Source organism: Dipodomys merriami, unplaced genomic scaffold (assembly GCF_024711535.1).
Source record: "Dipodomys merriami isolate MVZ:Mamm:240054 unplaced genomic scaffold, mDipMer1.0.p SCAF_33, whole genome shotgun sequence".
NCBI lineage: Eukaryota > Metazoa > Chordata > Mammalia > Rodentia > Heteromyidae > Dipodomys > Dipodomys merriami.
The window spans coordinates 132853-140571 of NW_027204826.1; the positions used below are offsets into that span (position 1 = coordinate 132853).

General features: G+C 36.8%; 1 pseudogene; it reads left to right on the forward strand.

The window, feature by feature from the left end:
- Window positions 1-3367: 3367 nt before the first annotated feature.
- LOC138842126 (14-3-3 protein zeta/delta pseudogene) lies at window positions 3368-4133 on the forward strand (annotated as a pseudogene).
- The last annotated feature ends 3586 nt before the right edge of the window (window positions 4134-7719 follow it).

The window sequence follows — 7719 nt, forward strand, 5'->3', positions numbered from 1 at the left end:
ATTGTTGTGAAAGAAATTTATTTCTCATCAATCAATTCCTACTTTAATATTTTAAAATCTGTAACAGTGAAGATGGGAAAAATGTCTTTACTTTTACATTAAAGAGTATTGGGATCTCATTTATGTTTTTGTCTTCTTTTAATGACTCATTTTAGATGTTCAAAAAGTGGATCATGTGATGAAGACTTACCAGGAAAGTCCAGATGGATGTTTGTGTGAAGTAGCTGTCCCAAATCTTAACACAGTGGACCAAAGAGTGAGACTAGTATCAACTTCTAACTTGACCTCAAAACAGAAGCCATATCTGAATAGGAATGATGGGAACTGCTCCTTAAGGATGAGGACTGTGGAGTTCAGTCAGTGTCAGAACATGCTCCCCTATCCTGAGCCTGGTGAGATGCTGGCTGCATATATGCCTGGTGAGTCTCCTGTAGTTAAACAATCCCTTAGATATTCCAATCCTCTAAGTCAAAATTATGAGGGTCCAAATGAGCTTCCATGTTTTGAATATGGAGGAGGGAAGATATTAAACTCAGAGACTATATTCTTTCAACATAATTGTGTCAGAGATCCCACCTATAATCATAATGAACATAGAGAAGAATATGATAACTCTGCTCTCCTTGCCCAAGAAATTTGTCAGGGAGGGAGGAAAACATCTGAAAGCACTATATGTGGAAAATCATTCAGAATGAAGTCATACATCCCTTTGCATCAGAGAATACACACAGGAGAGAAATCTTATGTATGTTACAAATGTGGAAATTATTTCAGACAGAAGTCAGACCTTACTGTTCATCAAAGAACACATACAGGAGTGAAAACTTATGAATGTAACAAATGTGAAAAGTTTTTTAAATGTAAGGCACACCTTCATCTTGATGAGAATACACACATGGGAGAGAAACCTGATAAATGTAATTCATATGGAAAGTCTTTCACCCAGAAGTCATACTTTAATATCCATCAAAGAACACACACAGGAGAGAAGTCTTATGAATGTAAGAAATGTAAAAAGTCCTTTACCCAGAAATCAAACTTCAACACAAATAAGAGAATTCACACATGTGAGAAAAGTTATGAATGTAACAAATGTGGAAAAATTTTTACCTATATGGTACACCTTCATCTTCATCAGAGAACACACACAGGAGAAAAACCTTATGAATGTAACACATGTGGAAAGTTTTTTATTCATAAGTCACACCTTTGTCGTCATCAGAGAATACACACAGGACAAAAACCTTATGAATGTAATGTGTGTGGAAAGTCTTTTACCCAGAAGTCACAACTTACTGTTCACCAGAGAACACACACAGGAGAGAAACCTTATGAATGTAACACATGTGGAAAGTATTTCAGACAGAAGTCAGACCTTACTGCCCATCAGAGAATACACACAGGAGACAAACCTTATGAATGTACCACATGTGGAAAGTATTTCAGACAGAAGTCATGCCTTTGTCGTCATCAGAGAACACACACAGGACAGAAACCTTATGAATGTAATGTGTGTGGAAAGTCTTTCACCCAGAAGTCACAACTTACTGTTCACCAGAGAACACACACAAGAGAGAAACCTTATAAATGTAACAAATGTGGAAAAGTATTTCACACGTAATTAATACCTCATTAACCATCAGAAAACACACACAGGAGAAAAACCTTATGAATGTAACAAATGTGGAAAGTATTTCAGACAGAAGTCAGACCTTACTGTCCATCAGAGAATACACACAGTAGACAAACCTTATGAATGTGACAAATGTGAAAAGTGTTTTACTCATAAGATGGCACTTTGTCGTCATCAGAGAACACACACAGGAGAGAAACCATATGAATGTAACAAATGTGGCAAGTCCTTCACCTGGAGTTCACAACTCAGCAATCATAAGAGAATACACACACATGAGAAAACTTAGGAATCTGATAAATATGGAAAGTCTCATCTGGAAGTAAAATCAGTTTGCATCAGAGAACCCAAATAGGATAAAAGCCTTGTGAATGTAGCAAATATGTGTTCTTTTACCCAGAAGGCATACCTCATGGTTCCAAATTGAATGAACTCAGGAGAAAAATCTTATGAATAAAAAAACGTGGAAAGTATTCTAGAAATCATACTTAAATTTTCATCAGAAAACACACAGGAGAGAAACATTATGAATGAAACAAGCATCAAAAAATCCTTCACTAAGAAGTCATGCATGGATGAGTGTTCATAGATCACTCACAAGAAAGAAAATTTATGGATAATATCAGTGTAGAAAATCTCACTTCGAAGGCATACCACAGTGTTCATCAGAGAACTGACTCACATAGGAGAAAAGAAAACTAATAAGTATAACAAATATGTAATGACTTTTACTGTGAAGTCAGTTGTCAGTGCATCCAAGAACATAAACAGGAGAGAAAGTGTGGGTATAATCAATTTAGACAAATATTTAGCCAGAAGTGACATCTCTACAGGTTTCAGAGACCTGGTGACATGACAGAAGGCCAAGTGAACATTAGAGGATGTCTTTCAAGCAGAAATCAAGCTTCAGCCAGCATTAGGGCACTCACACAAAAAAGAAACCCAACATAGGAAAACCTTTGGCAGTAAACTCTGTAAATCATAGAGAAATCCTTCCTGGCAGAGTTAAGCTAGGTTTAATAGGAAACCACACACTGAGCTAACATTTCTCATCCCCTCATTGTGTTCAGTAGGGATGATTTACCTTTATATTATTCAAGAGTTGGACAAAAGAGATTGATATAAATTACTTCCAGGCTTGACATGTAATGAAGATAGTGAAGTTGTTGACTTGTGTCTTTTATATTAAGGTATGTATGAACATATCCCCATACCAATAGCTCAGATTTCCCATTTCTCAGGACTTTAGACAGGAAATTGAGCATGTCCCAAATGTTCATAAATGTGAACCTCTTAGCTCTGAGTAACAGTTGGAGTACAAGGCAAGATTTCATTCATTATCTCATCCTCATGGTGGGAGGTCACCATAAAATGTTCACATTGTGCACCTGTCACCAAACACACTTCCATAGACAGTATTGTTTCAAAACATAGATCCCACAGTCATGTTACTATAACGTCTGGACATGAAATCATTTTCAAATGACAAAAAATGAGCAACAATCAAAATGTACTTTCACCGATTAAGAAAATTTCAGGGTGAATTAAGGATATAGGTGATGTAAAAACAATGAAATTGGATTGGAGGAAGCCCCAAGTCTGCAGAGCCAGAGTCTGTGAGCTGCGAGGTCCAGGGACAGAGTGTCAGCCTCATGGCTGCTGTTGCCACCATCAAGAGACCATTAAACCACCATGTGTCCTCCACCACTTACTCTGGACCCAGAAAATCCAGTCATGGACAAAAATGAGCTGGTGCTGAAGGCCAAAGTGGCCAAGCAGGCTGAGTGATATGGTGACATGGCAGCCTGCATGAAGTCTGTAACTGAGAAAAGAGCTGAATTATCTAATAAGGAAAGAAATCTTCTCTCAGTTGCTCATAGGAACCCATAAGAACTCAGTTGCTCAAATGACCCATGGAGAGAGTCATTTCAAATATTGAGCAAAAGATGGAAGGTGCTGAGAAAAAGCAGCATATGCTGCAAGAACACAGAAAGAATTCCAATGATGTACAGTCTCTCTTGGAATAGTATTTGATCCCTAATTCTTCATGAGCAGAGAGCAAATCTTCTATTTGAAAATGAAGAATGACTACTTGGCTGAGGTTGCTACTGGTGATGGCAAGAAAGGGATTGTGAATCAGACACAACAATCATACCAAGAAGCTTTTGAGATCAGCAAAAAGGAAATGCAGCCAATGCATCCTATTAGATGAGGTCTGACCCTAAACTTCTCAGTGTTCTGTTATGAGATTCTAAACTCCCCAGAGGAAGCTTGTTTTTTTGCAAAGACAGCTTTTGATAAAGTCATTGCTGAACTTGATACTTTAAGTGAATGATCATACAAAGACAGTATGCTAATAATGTAGTTACTGAGAGATAAATTAGCATTGTGGACACCAGATACCCAAGGAACGAAGAAGAAGCAGAATAAGGGGGGGGAAATTAACCAGCCTTCTGAATCTTGTCTGCCTCATTTATCATCCATGGTGTCCCAGAAATAGTTTTTCATTTATGATTTATGACAGTTTTGTATTACTTATATTTGAATTTCTATATTTCCTAGGTATATTTTTTGTTTAATATTAGGGGAGGAGAGCCAGTAACATTTATTATCTGTCTTCATCTTCAGATAACTTATATGAGTAATATGAGGATTTGGAATTTTTATACAAGTTATAAATGTTTGGCATATACTTTGGTACATGGTGACTTCACAGTGCTAAAACTGCTTCCATGAAAAGTGAAGACATCTTCCTATATATTGGTTTGTACTGGTGGGGCATAAAAAGGAAAACTGGTTCCGGTCAAAGGTGTAGTTATCATGGGTATTGTAAAGTTTTGGAGAAATTTCAGGGCTGTGGCACCAACATGGATATTCCATGTTGGAATCATGTATTTCTGTGGAAGCATCAATCTCAGTGTGCAACCTTTGACTATACCGCCAGGAATGTTCTTTGAGACAAAATTATGACCAATTAACTCCAGATAAGGACAGAAATGGTTCACATTCAATTATTTGTAAAGTTACCTTCTGTTTGTTCTTGTTATTTTTTTCTACACATTTTATTTGTATTTCAATGTTTTAGTCACCTAAGAACTAATGTAGAAGTAAAGGTGCAGTAAAAATGAACTCCTTGGTATTCATTATTCATGTATATCAAGCACAGCAGTAAACAAAAACCCTATGTATTTAACTTGATTTTAGGGTGTTTTTTTTTTTGCTTTTGTAAACTTTTATTTTCTTTCTTGATATGAGCCTCAAATGCATGTGCTATAAAAATAGTTAACAGGGAAATAACTTAAGACTATGGCCTGCTTTGTTTAATGTCTTTTGAAATTTTCATGAACAATCCAAGCATAATTGTTAAGAACACATGTATTAAGTTCATATAAGTGGAATAAAACATTTTGAATACACTTTTCAACTACTTTTTCTACAACTTTTCATGTAAACTAGTCTTTTGATTTGAATCTCCTTTAAAGAAATTGTACATTATTAGAAATTTGTTCCTTCATCTCTTTTGGCAGGTAATGGGCTTTTACCAAGTTAAAGTGCAAAGTTCATCCTAACAACAAAACATAACATAAAAACATAACAACAAAAATCTAATTACCAGGCTAGGAAAGTGGCTCAGTGGTAGAGTGGTTGCCTTGCATTCACGAGGCCCTGGGTTCAATTTCTTAGCACCATTTAAGCAGAAAAAAAGCCAGAAGTGGCACTGTGGCTCAAGTGGTACTGCACTACCCTTGAGCTGAGGAGCTGAGGGACAGCGCCCAGGCCAATAGTTCAGGCCCATGAATGCAAAAAAAAAAAAAAAATCTGTATACCGACCACCTCCTATATTCCCAATTCTACCCCCAACTGAAAAACAAAAGTTTTATCTTCAGGGAAGGGAAAATTGATTGGAAAACTAATATGTTCTAGTTAAAATTTTAGTATATGGCGTTTTCTAAATTAAGAAGTCACAATGTTCTTAGCCCTTCATGACAGTGGGTAGCTTTAACTAAATTCTGTGCTTCCAAATCAGTTTTTGTTTTTGAGAATTTCGTGATACAGTTTGCCTTTGATTTTGGTCATTCTGTTTGTAAGGTGCACAGGATTACCTTCTTTTTTTTAACCTTCTGTGGTGTCACCAATGATTCCTCCTTGGTGGCTGTGTTCTTTGGAAAAGGCCACATGATCTTTCTGGCTCTACTCACTGTCTAAAAACACTTGCTTTCTTTGCTTGCATCCCACAAACTATTTCCAACATCCTATACTGCAGCACATCTCTGCTTAGTTGATGAGTTTGCTTATCTCCTATAAACTCTATCCTGAATGGTCTGTCTGTCATTTTTGCCTTTAAATCTTTCTTTTCTCAATAATGATGAGGCTATTAAACCTAAATCTCACCCTACAGAATATTTCCTTGGTACTTTACAGAAAACACCAAACAAAACTGCCATTTTAAAAGGTGCTTTTTTTTCTTACAGAATGTAAGATCCTCTAGAGCAGGGGCAATATTTTCTGTATGTTCCATTGGGCCTAGCACACTGTAAATGCTCAATAAATACTGATGATCTGAGGCAAAAAGTCTGCTTTATTTGAAATATCATCTATGCCAATTACTATTCTTGAGTTTCATATAGCTTTAAAATAAAAAGGTTGCAGTTATTTCGAAGACAGTCAGACATATGGACACACATATATGTACATAAACACACATATATATTGCTTTGGTGTAAGCAGTAAGATTATATTTACCTAATTCAAAATATAAAATCAATGCTATATAAAATCAATACAAACTCATGCAGTCAATTGAATGGTGGCCAGGAGTCTGGGTGGCCAGACTCTTTCATAACTCCTGGAAACTTATCAGATATTTTTCACAAGTGTTAGCACAACTGAGTAAGCTCATCTCAGGAGATGCAATGATGGAACAGGACACAACACCCATATCAAGAAGGGATATCATTAAGAATATTTAATATTTGGGATTGAGAAACAAAGAAATGAAGATCTCTACAAAGAAGGGAATTAACAAGAAAGGAAATTAGTTCATTCAAAAACTAAAAACACAATTCAACTTGATGTGAATTGTTTCTCTGACATATCATCAGTCTCAGCAATTATTCCTGGTTCTCCTACTCAGCTGGCTCCTCCCTTATAAACTCTGATGTGTAACCCCAAAAATGGAAAAAAAAATGCTGGTCATTGTGAAGTATTCAAGGAAGCTTTAGGACTTAGTATTTGGCCGGACAACTGTGGTGCAAACCTGTCCTCCTATCTACTCAGAAGGCTGAGCTTTGAGTCTCATGGTTCAAAGTCAGCCGGAGGTAGGGAAGTCATTGAGATTATTTTTTCGAACTCATCATCAAAATACCTAAGGAGGAAAAGCGGCTCAATTGCTAAGAGTGCTCTCTTGAGCAAAAAAGCTCAGGAACAGCACATAAGCCTTTAGTTCAAACCTCAGGACCAGCACCCTAACAAACAAAAGCCCTTAGTAAGTACCAGAAATAACCCAACACATGTAAATAAAAATATCTAAAGCTGCTGATTGCAGGTGGCTCATGCCTGTAAACCTATTATCTGAGGATTGAACTTGGAAAGCAGCCAGGGCAAAAAATTCCTTGAGATTCTTATCTCCAACTAATCACCAAAACGTGGGAAATGGAATTAGAGATGTGGTTCAAGTTGTAGAGCAGTCACCTTTAGTCTGCAATGCAGACTAAAATTTCCACAATGCACTGTGCCACCCTGGAGGAAGTGGGGTTCCATCAGTGCTAGACCATAGCTCCTAGGACTGCATGGATGTACATAGTCCTTTCTTTCCCAACCGTGGGAACATAGTGAGGGGTTTTTTCCATGAAAAGAACTGTGTGCCTTCTGAAACATTGTTAGACCACTCGAAAAATGGAAATGTATTGGGAGCGTGAGATAAGCTGGCTTTTTAATTCTTAGTTCTATTAATATAATTGAGGTTGAGACTCTTTTGTGTTTATTTGTAACAGATAGGTTCTGTTGAATGTAAATTATGTCTGTCCTTTACATTTTGTAATGGCCTTCTGGTCACTATAAAAAGGTATTCGCAGCCACTAAATTGA